Here is a 15584-nt window from a genome sequence, read left to right as displayed (position 1 = left end):
TATCTGCAAAGAAATAAAGCACACCGGGAACAGCAAAAAGTCCAGTTTTTTGTAGGAGCAAGGAACCTTTGCCCAAGGATATCATTAGTATTCCATTGGGCTAAGGGAAGAGGGCCTCACAGGGTTTTACCCAGTTTGCCCACCTGGGCTTATGTTTCCCTTCTTGGATCCCATAAATATGTCCCTTTAAACCGATTTAATATTGACAGCCTGGGGACCCTAGCGGACACACATCTCAACATGCTTTCTGCAAGAACTCTGCTGGCGGTCAGTTCAGATTCTGGAACACTGACTCAGCATCCACTGTGTGAACACACAGAGAATGGGAGAAAGAAATGGTCCCACCCTTCCGGCCAGATGGGAAGGCATTCGGGGGCCTTTTTCAACCCTGAGGGTATGCCCAGGTCTCTCCCTCAGCTCCGCGGGGAAGCAGGCAGAGGGACGGCAGGTCAAAAGAGGTGAAGAAGGACAAAGAAAACGCTAACCATGTTCCGCTGATGCAGAATCAATACGGAAGGAGACACAGGTCTCCGATGGGAAGAGCATCCTGCCTGCTTCCCGTCACCTTCTGCCTTCCCAGCTCCCTTCATCATGCTGTGAGGCTATGTCGCCTTCTGCCTGATCACAGCCCGGCTGGAAATGTGCCTGCGTTCTTAGCCTCCTTAACGCAACCGCATCCCTTCTCTCCTGCGCCCCGGGTGCCCAGTCCCTGCTTCCAGCCTTCAGCCTTTCTGGCACACACGCGGTGCTTGGTGTTCTGGGGTGGGCGCCGGGGCAAAAAGCCCTCAACCTGGCTCCTGCTCTTCAACAAAAACCACCTTTAAGCTGGAAGAATGTGTCATCAACTGATAATTTACTAAATGACAGCTCATTTTCATTCTGCGGAAGGGAATTGCTTCATCTTTCATTCTTAACGCCTGCTCGTTTTCGGGCAGCCTTCACCGGGCAGGAAGGGCTCCCCCGGGAATTGCTTGAAAGGTTAGCGCCCAGGACGAGCGAGGGCCCTGCGGCTGCGCTGCGCGGCGCCGGTCGCTCCCCTCGTTAATGTCTCAATGCTGCCCCCTGCTGGACCACGGCGCCCCGGCGGCGCCCGCGACCTGAGACCCGCGCGTCCACCGCGCTCCTCTGTCGCGGCCGGCACCTCTGCGGGAGACGAGACCGCCCTGGGGCTTTTGGTTTTGTGCAAAAGCCGCACAACCGAAATTCACCGCCTTTAAGGGCGCCCGGACCTCACCGGATGGGTGCTCAGCTGCTCGTGCCGCGGCGCGGCCGCTTCTGCCGGTTGTCAGGCTGTCGGTGCCCGGAATGAAGAGAAGCCATTGTCGCCAAGGGCTTTTCTCCCCGAAAGGGATTTGCGGATGGAATGGAGATGTGTGTGACCGGGGAGAGGTTTCCTGCCCGGAAAAAGCGAGACATCACCCGGTAGGAGAGAGGTCAACCTTGGGCCATATACATATGGATCTTCAGATTCAGGGTCCAGGGTTAAACTCCACTTTGACCCCCAGTTGGGACCCCCGTGGACCACTCCCTGCCCAGACTCGGGCCCTCCCTCCTAGGCTGCGGCCCTCCTGCCTTCTCATGCTGCCTTCATGCCGCTGTCTCCACACAGCGGCCCACTGGCTCCTCCTGGTCACCTCCCCACCCTGCCTGTGCCCATCCTCCACTCAAAGCCAAAGAAACCCATATCAAATAATTCTGCTAACATACGGTGCCTCGCGAGGTGCCTGGCACCGGGGTAATCGTTCGAGAAGTTTTAGCTAGAAATCTAGTTAAATCTGATCGGCCACCCCCTGAGCACTAGTGAACACGCCAAGGGGCTCCCCATCCCTTGGATAAAATTAGTGGGCCTCTGCTTAACTCTCAACTTCCTTTTCAAACATTTTCTCAACCTTTACCAACCAGCAGTGCAACTTCCGGGGGTTCTCCCATGCTTACCCTGTGACTAATCTCTGGCATTGCTAATGCCAGTCCCTTGACCTAATAGACCCTCTCCTGCCTCTTCTTCACCTGTTTATCAATCTGTTAAGACTCAAGCCTCCCTGAAGGCCAACTGTCTGCTTGGGTGTCTGTCTGCTCTCCATATCTGAGCTGCTTGAATTCCGGGACTGTCTGATTCACCTTTCTATCCCCTAGAGTTCACACAGTTCCTGGTTAGCATGACCGGGACTCCCCGCATGTTCATTGCATGAGTGAATGAATGAGCCAGAAAAGAATGCACAAGTAAGAGAGGGTCCCAGAAGCACCTGCCTGCCCTAACCATCTCCTTGTACCCGCCAACTGGAGAGTCTTGGGACTGAATCTGCTCCTGCGGGGGCTGGGAAAAACAAGGTATTCATTACCAGCCGGGGGTTGGGGGGGGTGGGGGGGGGCTTTGGTCAGTCAAGTTCACCTGGAACATCACCCCCTTTATATGGTGATGACTAGTCAAACCTGCCTACCTTTGAAAAGGGGCGTTATTTTTAGAGGAGAGAGTAATTCTGGAGACTTGGGAATTTGGCAGGGGACAGATCTGGCAGGAGTAGGGGACTTGAGATGCAGAAGAGCTATATTAGGACAGTGGGTTTATGGGAACAGATGACACTGTGGGAGCTTAATAGAGGGCATCAGAGGAGGGGAAAATCGCCTGAGTACATTGTACATGCCAAGTCCTTCTTAGATTCCTTCTACACCTCATGACAACCACGGAAGATTACTATCTCCATTTTCTCAATAGGAATTGAGGCTTAGACAGTTTGGGTTCCATACCTGATGTCACATAGCGACTAAATGATAGACCTAAGATTCGAACTCAGGCTACATCACTTCCAAGCCTGTATTTTCCCATTACGTTAACGTTTGCTTTTCTTAAAGAAAGACAAAAGCACCTAGAGCAGGAAGGTACAGACTTCTCACTTCTAAATAAACCAACCCAGCCCTTCTTGAAGATCATCCCCCTCTCTGTCTTAATGGAAAGTACTGGATTTCTGCATCTCCAAAATGTACCCGAAGGAATACTAAGGGTCCCCTTTCATTCAGATCCCTTCATAGCTCCCAACCTGGACAAGCCCTAAGTAGAATGGGGATCAGTCATTGAAGGGTTTCATTTCCCATCATAGGTAGAAGACATCCACCTTCACCCGCTCCATTTTACTTGGAGACGTGCGATGCTGCCTCATTGATCACACCCTGCCCCAATGTGTTGCACTTCATTAGGCATCAGTAGGATTAAATAGTGGTGAACAAGGGTATCTAATCGATTATTACAATCTCCAGAAAAGAAATGTGAACTCACAGATCACTGCACTTTGATCCAGAAAAACCCAGCCCCGTGTCTCAACTTATATCACAAAATCATGGTGTTGCAGCAAGCCCGTGAGCCCAGTGGTTGGACCTAAGATTTTGAGTGTGCCATTTCAGCAGGGAAGTCAAGTTTCAAGTCTCCCTTGACACCAACATCCTCCAAATTCCACATGCACCTTATATGACCATCCGGCAATCCTGTATTTGGCAATACTCAGAAATAGTCTAGGAGCAGAGGTCCTCAGGCTTTGGTGTATATCCCAGTCCCTTGAAAGGTTAGTAAGATACAGATTCCTGGGGACACCTGGGTAGCTCAGTTGATTGAGCGCTGACTTCTGCTCGGGTCATCATCTCTCAGTTCCTGAGTTGGAGCCCCACATGGGGCTCTGTGCTGACAGCTCAGAGCCTGCTTGGGATCCTCTGTCACCCTCCCCCCCCCCCCAACTCAGCCTCTGCCTCCACTTGCGCTCTTTCAAAAATAAATAAACATTAAGAAAAAAAAAGGCGCAGACTCTTGGGCTCCATGATCCTCAATTTCTAAGAATCCAAGAATTTTGATTTCCAACCAATTGCCAAGTAACACTGATGCTGTTGGTCAGTGGTTCATACTTTGAGAACCACTGTGCCAGAGCATCAGCTGAAAGAGCCCAGGGGAGTAAGAGCCTGCTCTGGACCTCTGTCTGAGTATCCTGAGCATCTCCACCTCTACTAGAGTTTTCTTTTGCAGAACCGATTTTTAGCACACCATCCTTTAGCTTCGGCTCACCAATTCTACACTTGCAGAACGTTCCAGAGGCCTCTAGATGGGTTAGGACCCACTTGGTGTAAGTGACAGAAAGCCTGGCTCTGATTGACTAAAGAAAAATAAAAAGAAATGTATTGGTTCCAAGAGTGAGAAGCCCAGACCTGGCTTGACCAGGGCTCAAATAATGTGACTCGAACACGTTTTCTTTCTACATCTCTCCTTTCTCTCGCTGTCTCTCCTCTCTCCCTTGCTCCTTCACATTTTCTCCTTTATCAAAAATCCTCTTCGTGTGAGTCTAAAGATGCCCACCGAAGCTGTAGCGCTGGCAAATTCTTCCATTAGAATCGTTCCCAGGATTCCCAGCATAAATCTCGATGGCTTCTCATTGACACAAATTGAATCAAGGGCTCACCCCAAACCAATTACTAGTTTATGGGCAGGAAAATGCAATTCACATTAGGCCTAAATAACATGCTCCACTCTTGATCCCAGGACAAATCACAGGGGTGAGGAAGGGGACAGGAACATGGACAATGCATCTATTTGCTGACTGTGTAGTTGGATTTGCATCATTCACTATGCTAACGACAGGTAGCTCCACTGTGCACCCAGCCGCCTGCTGAACATCTCCAGCCAAACATCTCATCAACACCTCAAAGGCACCGTGTCTAACACTACGGTCAACTGAACTCATTATCTCTACCTTTCTTTCTTTCCTTCCTAGCCCCCCAAACCCAACCACCTCAACCAAAACAAAAGCACTTCTGCACAGCACCACGATGTACCTGGTCACCCAGTTTAGAACTCTAGAGCCATGATTCTCTCCTCTCCCTAGCATTCCACAGCTGGCCACGAGACCCTCTTACGTCCACCTCTTGCATTCTAGACATGCTCTTGACCCATCCCCATGATCAGTGCCTAATCCCAACTATCATCGCTAAGACTCCCCATTGCAATGGCGTCTTAAAACTGACTTCACAAATTCCCATCTTGCCCCTTCCCAATCCATCCAACATATTTCGGATACACAGCTATCACTACGTTACGCCTCCACCTGAAGCCCTTCAGGGTATTGTTTCATTCACAGGATGGCATCCTGTGTGTCATGAAAGGTCCCCCATGACCAGGCCCCTGCCTGACTACTTGGGTCCTGCTGCTCCCACCTTACCTTCTATGTCTAATCATAAAGAACTACTTGCAACTTCAAGAAACCTCTGTTATTCTATACGGTCATGCCTTTGTATTTGCCTTGCCTTCTGCCTGGACGTCTATGCCCTTCTGGCCACTCGGCTGATTTATACTCATTCTTCAAGCCCCAACTCGGCCACTCGTGTCTTCTGAGACTTCCCTGGCCCTGGCTCCTGTGCCCTCCTGTACCTGCTGATGAGTCCTTCCTTTGTGCCACCTCCATATCTTTTGGCATCTGTCTCACAATGGCCATGTATGTAACTCCGCTGAAATTATTTGCTTTCTTGTCTACCTTCCCTATGGGCTGAGAGCTCCCTGAGAGCAATATCTCTCAGCGTCCCCAGAACCAAGCACAGCATCTGGGCCTTGGCTCATGCTCCAGACATTAATGAACACTCTAACCTCTGGGCGAGTGGAACTCACCCGCCGTGCAACAGAAGTACACGAGTTTTTGCTGGACTCCGATATGGGCAGTTCTCCAATTCCTTAATGCTTCTCATTGAAAGACAGATGTCACTCGGGCCTTTGCAAGAAGGAAGGCCAGTCCCGCATGAGGCCCTCCCCACGAAAGCTTCATCTCAGGCCTGGCTAAACAACAGCCGCAGGATGGTACATCACCCTGTTAGGTGAAACCAAATGGCCTGCGTCACCTCACGCTGATGACACTGTGTGTGCGTTCTCAGCCACCCGCTCCCGTATCATTTTACTTGTGGGAGTCAGGCATCATGTTCCAGTAGGGGACACCGCAGCCCCCTGTCACTCGGCAGCTAACCCAGCCACACAGCCTGTCCTCGGGGCATCCGAGGCTTCGGGCTGGCTGAGCAGCCTCTAGTCCCAGGACAGCCCCGAGTCAGGTGCGGATGCCTCATTACTAAGTAAGCCCAGGGCACGAGTTGTTCCTCTGATAAAGAATGACAAATAGGCCTGAGCTTTGCAACTCAGACAAGTGCTACAAGACGCTGATGTCTCTGATGGAAGGAAGGACACAGACAGGCGTTCTCATTTCCTTTTTGTGAAAACTGGGGCACCTGCTGCTTGGAGGCAGGTGTCTGCAAAAGCCAAAAACCCCGCCCACTGTAGCCGGCCTTGGCACCCCTCCTGGGCCCAAGTTGTTTCAGGACTGTGATTCTCCAACTTCTGGAGCTTTCCAGCACACCTTTCCAGGCCTGGCCTGAGGAGAACAGTCCTGAGTCTCGGGCTGCAGGCTGCCCCTACTCCCACCTCCAGTGTCACTTTCCATCACCACCAGCAACCCCTCCCAGAGAGGTCTCTTTCCAAAGGACCCCAGGCAAGAAGACGGAGAGAGGTTAGGGCCGTTTCCTCACATCTTGTTTTACCTTCCAAAAAAAAGAACAAAATAAATCTCTGTGTAACTGAAAGTCAATGAATGACAACACCATAAAGAGGAACGCTCTTTGACAGCTCGAGCCTCCCTGTTACTCAGTGCAGGTGCTATTTTGCGGGCAGTACGATTCTTTTTTGCATGAGCGTCAAGATACAGCAGATCGTTCAGCATTCATGACCTCGGCCACCCAGTCACTGCCGCAATCAGATTACCCCTTCTCACACTCAAATGCCCCCTGGAGTTTTAGGGGGAAGAGCCCCTTGTTAAGAGACAAGACCTTCAGGAAATCGCCTACCAATGACGTTTATGCAGGTTTCAAAACCACCAGGCCATATTCACTCACATTTTTCCAGGCTGAGAATAAGTGTGGTCCGCCAGCAGAAATCCGTTCCCAGAACCCGTGCTCTCTCCTTGTTCTCTTACCCATTCGTTCCTTTGATGAGGATCTTTATTTAAAAAGGAAAAAAAATATGTGTGGATTCTAAAAGGTAAAACTCACTTAAATCTTGTTCTGCGAATAGTGATGGTTAAGAAACAATCTGTGCAGGCCCAGAGATAAGGAAGTTCTCTGCATCAAGTAAATGCCCTTTGCTAACCCAAATTTCCTCTTTCCCAGTAACAAAGCCTCGGTGCTCACACTCCCCTAAGCCATAACCAAGTGCCCTTTCCCTCAGCCCCTTATTCCCATCACCTCCCAACCAAAGTGCCTTCCTTCCTATTCCTTGTGAAAGTCACATTGTGCTCTACCCTGTCAGCCAGGTTCAACCACAGTGTGTTCCTGGGCCAATACCGCCCCTCAACCCCAAGCAGCTGATGAATTTACCCCACACTTCTGCAAACCTCTCTTGGTGTTCGCCAGTCAATCCATGCCTGCGTCACCGGCCTCCTGGACCGTCGCAGCCGCCTCATGGCTGCTGCTGCTGTCGGCCGTCTCCTCCCCATCCTGAATCACTCTCCCCCACTGCTACCAGAACGAACTTCCTAAAAGGCAAACATGCTCGGGTCCCAGATCCCTGCTGTCGAATTGTACACACGCTGTTGTGATGGTGATATCCAATCCTGGGTCACGGACGGGAGCAGCACCCCCCACCGAAGCCAGAGGACAACGTGGGGCCATCAGAGGGGGCATAAGGTGCTAAGTAGCCATTTGGGGGGCTCTGGCCCAAGCTCTGGGCACAACAGCCTTATATACACCTATCCCTGAGTGTGCAGGTGGGCACATCCAGAGCTAATCTGGAAATAGTAAAGGACCCGGGACAGTCAGGTCTAAAATGGGACTTTCTAACTGTATGAGGAGTGAAATTGTTATGATGTGATGTACCGTATCTGGAATTTTAGAAACATCGTAAGCTTCTTCCCTGGCACTGATTTTCCAGAGAAAGGAGAAGGACCTGCGTGAACGCTAAGGAACCCCATAGAAACTACCTTCCAGTCTTTGGAGAGAATTCCAATATTCCTTCCCTCAGCGGCTGAAGGGCACTGGGGACACTGTGGCCTCTACATTTTCAGACTCTTGACCTGGAGCCTCCTAATACTTTTCAGAAAATGTTCTCTACCTCTGTCTTCTGTCACCCAATCAGGCAGTTATTTGAATATATGTGACTGCCTTTTAACGAAATCGTATGTACAAATAGAATGAAACAAAGCAAAACAAATGCTAAACGAATTATATTTTAGAAACATATTTCCTCACTCAAGATGCCAAGTTATAATTCATTCTGTTGGCTTCAAATCTATTTGGCTTAAGAGCTCTTTTGATTGATGACAGATATGTGAACTAATTCATTATATATTCATTCATTCATTCTGTTACTCTTTATTAACTGTCTGTAGAATGCTTGGCATGAATTGGGCCGATCTGATATGCACAAAGCCTCCATATTATTCACGCTATGTCACAGAATATACTGATCTACTGTGGAACTTTACGATATATATATCCCTTTTAATTCTTTAGGCCAATGGCCCATCAGGACAATTTTTTAAAAGCATGCACTTAAAGTCAAATCCAAAGGATAGATTAACATTGTCTTGGAGAAGTGTGATACTTTAAAAATATGCCTGCAAATTGTTTGACATTCCTATCATCGAGAGGCGTCAGTCTGTCTCCACTCTCCTTGAACCTGGACCAGCCTTAGTGCCTGGCTGACCCACAGAGTTTGTCAGAAATGGCTCTACAGGACTTCTAAGTCTGTGTCATGGGCGCCAAGAGGTTTTTACCTGGGTTCTCTGCAGTGTGCACACTGAACCCTAAAGTCTCTGTGTACCAAGTTCTACCACCTAGAGACCACTATTCTGTGAAGAAGGCCAAGCCAGCCTGGAGACCACAGCAGAGGCTCTGAGACCGGACGTAGGGAGATAGGCATATCAGTACAGGCCCCACTCTCCAGCCTTCCACTGTCCCGGATCAGCTATGGTCTGATGACAACCATTTGGTAGGCCCGGAGACAATCAGCCTAGCTGAGGCTTCCTGAACTCCCAAACTTTGGAACTAGTGATGGATTATAACGTGATTGTAGTTGTTAGACATCATCAAGTTTGGGAATGGTTTGTTACACAGCTATAGATAACTGATACAGGAGGAAAGGGAAGATTTTTGATATGAATCCCCACTGCTATCATCAGGAGTGATCCAAAAAGCTATTTTCTACTAGCTGGAACAAAATAAACCCCATTCTCTTCTTATATTTGAACATCTATTTCTCTGAGTGTTAATGTTTCTTGCACCCTTAAGTAATATTGGACATCTCTATCCATGCTTTCTACCTAAGATCATTTACTGATAGAGACTCCAACTTGCTTACATATTAAGAAGAGACAGAGTTAAAGGGGGAAGCAGTCACCACAGCTTTAACCAACTTGTAGACGTCAGGATCCCTGCACGGGCAGGACAAAGAACACCAAAAACATTTTCCCCTCCACTCAGTAGCTGCAGAGCAGGAGCCCAAATCAACGTTCTGTAATTGTCACACAACTTAAATGGCCAAACTTCACTCATCCACAGGGAGAGTTTCCATTCTGCTTCCTATTTTCCAAGACAGATCACATGGTAAATCCCTGTTACACTGTGTAGGCTAAAGCAGCCAAGGGTTACGAGCTATACAGTGCCATGTAGCTACGAACTACTCCGTCTCTCTGTGGCTTGCCTTGCAACAAATGCATCAGCTGAAGGATGGCATTCTAACAGAAACTTGAGGTGCCGGAGAAATGGGATCTTCTTGATAAAGAAGTAGGGCTCGCTGAACATCATCCTGGAAAAGGCTGGGCAGTATCTAATGAAATAAAAAGGAAACTACTTGGGACACCTGGGGGGCTCAGTTGGTTGGGTGTCCGACTTCGGCTGGGGTCATGAGCTCACGGCTCGTGAGTTTGAGCCCCGTGTCGGGCTCTGTGCTGACAGCTCAGAGCCTGGAGCCTGCTTCGGATTCTGTGTCTCCCTCTCTCTCTACCCCTCCCCCACTCATGCTCTGTCCCTCAAAAATAAATAAACATCAAAAAAAACAAAAAAGGAAGTTACTCACTCAAGCATCGAGAATCCCAATAACAACATAGGAAAACTATGGAGAGAGCAGTGAAATTACTCTCTCTAAAGAGCCAGGAAAGAAACGACAGTACTGTGAGTTTATTACCTATTCCCACAAGATGCTGAGACCAGGTCCACTCTTGTGATGGTAGGAAAATGGACCACCCGAGTCGCTTGCTAGGAGAGGTGTCTATTCAGGAAGCCCCTATTTTCAGGAGTTTGGGCTGGAGAGGGAGAAGGAAGGTACAATACTGCACAAAAATCAAAAGCATATTCATGTTAGCAGTGAAACTACTGAAAGTCAAGCTGGAAAAGAGTCCCTGGCACAGCTTTCGAGCGACCAGAGTACAGACAAAAGAGCACATGGAAGGCCAGCTTGGTGGCCACTCCAGCACAAATCCTGGGCCGTTTTCCACTCTGGATTCTAGAGTTCATATCATAACTGGTCAGATCAGGGCTTCTCAGTGCAGGACCCTGGAGCAATGAAGGAGATAGAACCATTGTTAGAAAAAAAAATAATAATATGGAGGAAAGGACCCTACGTATGGATGAAAAGATTTCAGAAAAAACACAGACGATAAAAATAAAGCAAAAGACCCAACTCTGGCCAGTTCTGACTATAAGAGATTAGGAAGTAATTTATTCAAAACACCTGAAAGATGATAAAGAATAGAAACTAACTCATATGCCTACAGAGGAATTTAGGTCTCACTCCTTAGTGCTTAAATGACTTCCTAGAACAAATTAGATCACCATAGTCCTTTCCCTGGATGTATCTGTACATAAATCTGGTATTACTACCAGGAAGTAGTTTTAGATCTAGGTGATCATATACAGTAAGACCCCCCAAAATTAGATATTTGGTTATGCTGACACCAAAAATCTTGTTTAAAAAAAAGAAAAATGACTGGCCACGAGAAATAACAGCTATCGGTGAGGACGTGGAGAAAAGGAAGCCCTCACGCACTGTCGGTCAAAAGGTAAATTGGTATAGCCACTATAGAAAACAGTATGGTATGGAAGTTCTTCAAAAAACTAAAAATAGAAATACCGCAGGATCCAGTAATTCCACTACTGAGTATTTACTGAAAGGAAATGACAACCCTAATTTGAATAGATCTATGCATCGCTGTGTTTATTGCGACATTATTTACAACAGTCAAGATACGGAGCTACCTAAGTATCCATGATGGATGGATAAGAAGATGTGGTGTGAATATGCCGTGGAATATTACTCAGCCATAAAAAAGGAGAATGAAATCTTGCCATTTGCAACAACATGGATAGACCTAGAGGGTATTATGCTAAGTGAAACAAGTCAGGGAAAGACAAAACACCATGCGATTTCCCCTCGTATGCAGAATACAGAATGAAACAAAAGAAAAAGAGCAAACAAAGAACAGAAAGAGACCCATACATACAGGGCCACATGGGTGAAGGGGTCTGGGAAGCTTCCGGTTATGGAATGATGAAGTCATGGGATGGAGGACACGGCATGGGGAGTATAGTCAGTGCTACTATAATAACATTGTATGGTGACAGATGTAGAGCGTAGTGTGGAAGTTGTGATCTCTAATGTTGTACGCCTGAAACTAATATAACATTGTGTGTCAACTATACTTCAATTAAAAAAAAAATTTTTTTTAAATAGTGATGAAGCCGGGGCACCTGGGTGGCTCAGTCGCTTAAGTGTCCAACTGCTGCTCAGGTCATGGTCTCGCGGTTCGTGAGTTCCAGCCCCAAATCGGGCTCTCCGCTGTCAGCACAGAGGCTGTTTCGAATCCCTTGTCTCCCTCTCTCTCTCTGCCCCTCCCCTGCCCTCACTCTCTCTCTCTCTCAAAAATAAAATTATAAATAAATAAATAAATAAATAAATAAAGTGCATCCAATAAACATTGTTTTAAACCCTGTTGGCAGAAGCCTAAAGTACAAGTATCTCCCATATTATTAATTGAAATGGTCCTTTAATAATTACTGTTGGTTTTTGTTATGAAAAATGCTAACAGGATTTATTTCACGTTGTTATAGAACAGACAGTATGTGTCAAGAAAGAATGAGAGGAGAGGATTCTCGTTTGGACTTCATGAGCTATTTGATAATGATTTTCCAATTGGAATGTACGATGAAAGAAAACTATATCAATCCTCAAGGGTAGTATATATCAGCAATTAATCAATTCAGCTAAAAGAGCCAGTGTGCTATCAACTATATGTACAATATTCCATCAAAGATAATCAGGCATATTCCAGTCAATGATTAATTAAAAATGTAAAAATCATTTTTATATGTTTTCTTTATTTTCTCCACTTTACAGATGTCTTATACATGTACATCTGACCCTTAATTCTAAGCTGAATCAGTAATTATTTTTATTTTTTATTTTTTTTAATGTTTACCTATTTATTTTGAGAGAGAGAGAGCAGGGGAGGAGCAAAGCGACAGGGAGAAAGAGAATCCCAAGAAGGCTCTGTGCTCTCAGCTTAGAGCTGGACATGGGGCTCTGTCTCATGAAACCATGAGATCATGACCCGAGCTGAAATCAAGAGTCAGACTCTCAACCGACTGAGCCACCCAGGTGCCCCTGAAACAGTATTTTTTTTTTTAAATGAAGAGAGGTGACTGGTTGCTGAAGTTTTGTTTGCCCAGTGCATTTAGCAACTTTCCTCTGTTTGTCTCTTTTCAGAAGCTCCTTCCCCCATTCCTGCACTTCTGTACAGTGGTGAAGACGCCATGATCATTTTAAGCCCACCCACAGCCCCACTGGCAGCATACAGGATGGAAAGAGATCCCAGGCCAGCCACCAAACCAAACCCAGGGACCCAGTGATTGGTTCAAGAGACACAGATGACCCCAGTGGGTCCCGTCAGAGTTCTCATGCTACTAGTTGGACTCAGAAGGAAAGAGAGCCTTTCTCCTCTTTGGATCATGAATGGTGGGAATGTCAACTCAAGACTTTTCAGCAATTTCGAGAAAGGCTGTATGAAGCAGGAGGAAGAGAATAAATCCAGTATGCAAAGAAAAGACACAGAAACAAGGCTGAGCTGAAAAATGAGAGGTAAAGAGAAAAGATGACAATATTGTTTGATCCCTGGATTTGGCCATGCAAATAAGTAAGCCTTTCCCTAGACTTCAAATTAAATGAGTGGGAGTTTCTGGTTCTTGCAATACAAAGAACCCTGATTAATACAACTTATTGGATTATTTAAATATTTCTTTTTTTTTTTTTAAAGTAGGTTCCACACCCAACATGGGGCTTGAACTCACAACCCTGAGATCAAGAGTGGCATACTCTACCGACTGAGCCAGCCAGGTGCCCCAGATGATTTTAACATTTCTTTAATACCATCAGTTCCACCGTATACAAAACTGAGGCATTTTACGACTCCACCTTTGTAAAACAATAATGTAAGTAATAATTCAAGTTGCAAAAATAGCAAAGACATTGACCACCTATTACGTCCAAGGTAATGCACGTGTGCACAAAACGACAGAAAAAGGCAAACGCGCCATAGGGCCAGCAAGCCCGGCAGGACAGACCTCCACAAAGTTCACAGCGGGCCCCTGAGGATAGCTTCTAGAGCTTCCATATCAAGGTGATTTCCATTTCTTTGTATGCTTATCTTTCACCTCCAAAGCTTCCACAGTAAACTATATTACATCTGGAATCAGAAAAAAAAAAAAATGTCCTTGAAAAAGACTACTCCATTTATCAAACCAACGAGGCTATTTCTCATTAATTGTTGTTTTAATATTAATTAAGAGCATTTATATAATGTTGTTGAAAATCAAACTAAAATATATTATCTGTCATAGTTTTTCATTTTGTGTGTCTCATAGCTGTGTCTTCCTATTAATCTCCCCAGCATATTTGCATATCTGTTTCTTAAATTCCCCTCACAGAAAACCTCCCTGTGTGCTCAGTAGGAAATTATTCTGACCCTGAAATAAAACAATGGGAGTTCTTTAGATTAGAAAATCCCTTTGGACTGAATTTAAACAAAAGCTGAAAGTTTGTCGCCTGTTGATTTCAACTCTCCCAAGAATAAGAGTCATCTGCCTCTCTCATGTGACACACGGTTCTTTTAATCTTGGGTCTTAAAGGGTGGGGGTGGGGGGGGTGGAGGGTGGTGAAAATCACCAATGTCTTTTGCAGTCAGTTTGAACCCAGTAAGAAAAGAAATATCATCTGGAAGAGACAAACCAAAATGAGGAACCGAATTTACGTAATGTTTTTAGTTTTAGTTTTGAGTAACCCCTTATGGGTAAAACCTGACTCCTCAGCCTGGAAGACTCACTGCATTCCCCCCCCCCCCCCCCCCCGCCAGTAGCCCTCACCCCAGCACCAGACCCTGTCACCACTGTGGGTGCAGCTGCCACCAGCAGGCAGACAGGGATCCAGCCTTTGCAACACCCAAGCAAAGAAAGGGGACGACAATGCGCTCTGGGGTTCTGTCGCCTGGGGTAGAATCTTGAAGTTGTCATTTGGAGTGTGTGACCCTGGGCAAGTTGCTTCGTCTCTGTCAGCCCCAATTTCCTCAACAATCTAGGAATAATAATAGTAAGGACCAAAGAGGTAGGTTGAGATGAGATCAAATGTTCAAGTGCCCAGCCCAATGCCAAACAATGGTAAGAGCTACGTGATCGTTTGTTATTATTATCAGCCAAGGACTTTCACACACATCATTCACTGTCCTCTCTCGACATTCTCTGATGTTCCCTGCTCCTCTCGTCTCCACGTAAAACCACGTAGGAGGTCCTTACAAGACTTTAAGGCACTTGCCGCATTTACACGTGCCTTTCTCCACTGCAGTAGAAGTTAAGAACAATATAAGACATACCTTATTTACCTTTGTGTGCCCAATGTAGACATTCTATAATTTGGGGTTTTTTTTAATAATTTTTTAAGCCTTTTTTTTTTTTTTTAGAGAGAGAGAGAGAGAGACGGAGAGAGAATCTTAAGCAGGCTCCACGTTCACCGTGGGGCCCGACACGGGCTCGACCCCACAACCCTGGGATTGTGACCCGAGCCAAAATCAAGAGTTGGACACTCAACCCACTGAGCAATTCAGGTGCCTCAACATTCTGTAATTTTTAAAGAAACGAATGAATGAATGCCTGGCCCTCTAACAGATGAGGAATTTGAGGCTCAGCATCCTCAGCAGCTTCGGCAAGATCCCAAGCTGGTGAGTGCCAGAACCCGGTGATTACATTAAAGGGTCTGGAGGGACAAGAGTTAATATGTGACAGTTTAATGTTTTGAGGGAAATAGACAAGCCTGACTAGAAAGGGAACCAGATAAAGGAGCATTAAAAAAAAAAAAAGAAAGAAAGAATTTTGATCAAACATGTGACAATAGCATGCCTCGTTTATAAGAAATGACGGCCTTGTCTGGACACGCACACACCAGTTTTAAAACGAAGAAACGCAGTCCCACTCAGTGAAACAAGTGATTACTTTGGAAATGATTCATCTCATTCCAGGGAACAATAAGCAGCTAATTGTGG

The 15584-nt window shown here is 46.4% G+C and overlaps 1 long non-coding RNA gene across 1 annotated transcript; it reads left to right on the top strand.

Moving 5' to 3' along the window:
* Window positions 1-331: 331 nt before the first annotated feature.
* On the top strand, window positions 332-13900 carry LOC131494933 (uncharacterized). The gene is made up of 2 exons (XR_009253659.1): window positions 332-1422; window positions 12764-13900. It is a non-coding gene; the product is annotated as an uncharacterized LOC131494933 (long non-coding RNA).
* The last annotated feature ends 1684 nt before the right edge of the window (window positions 13901-15584 follow it).

This window comes from Neofelis nebulosa, chromosome 14 (assembly GCF_028018385.1).
Source record: "Neofelis nebulosa isolate mNeoNeb1 chromosome 14, mNeoNeb1.pri, whole genome shotgun sequence".
Taxonomy (NCBI): domain Eukaryota; kingdom Metazoa; phylum Chordata; class Mammalia; order Carnivora; family Felidae; genus Neofelis; species Neofelis nebulosa.
Note: the sequence above shows the minus strand (reverse complement) of the source record. Positions and strands in the feature narration are given on the sequence as shown.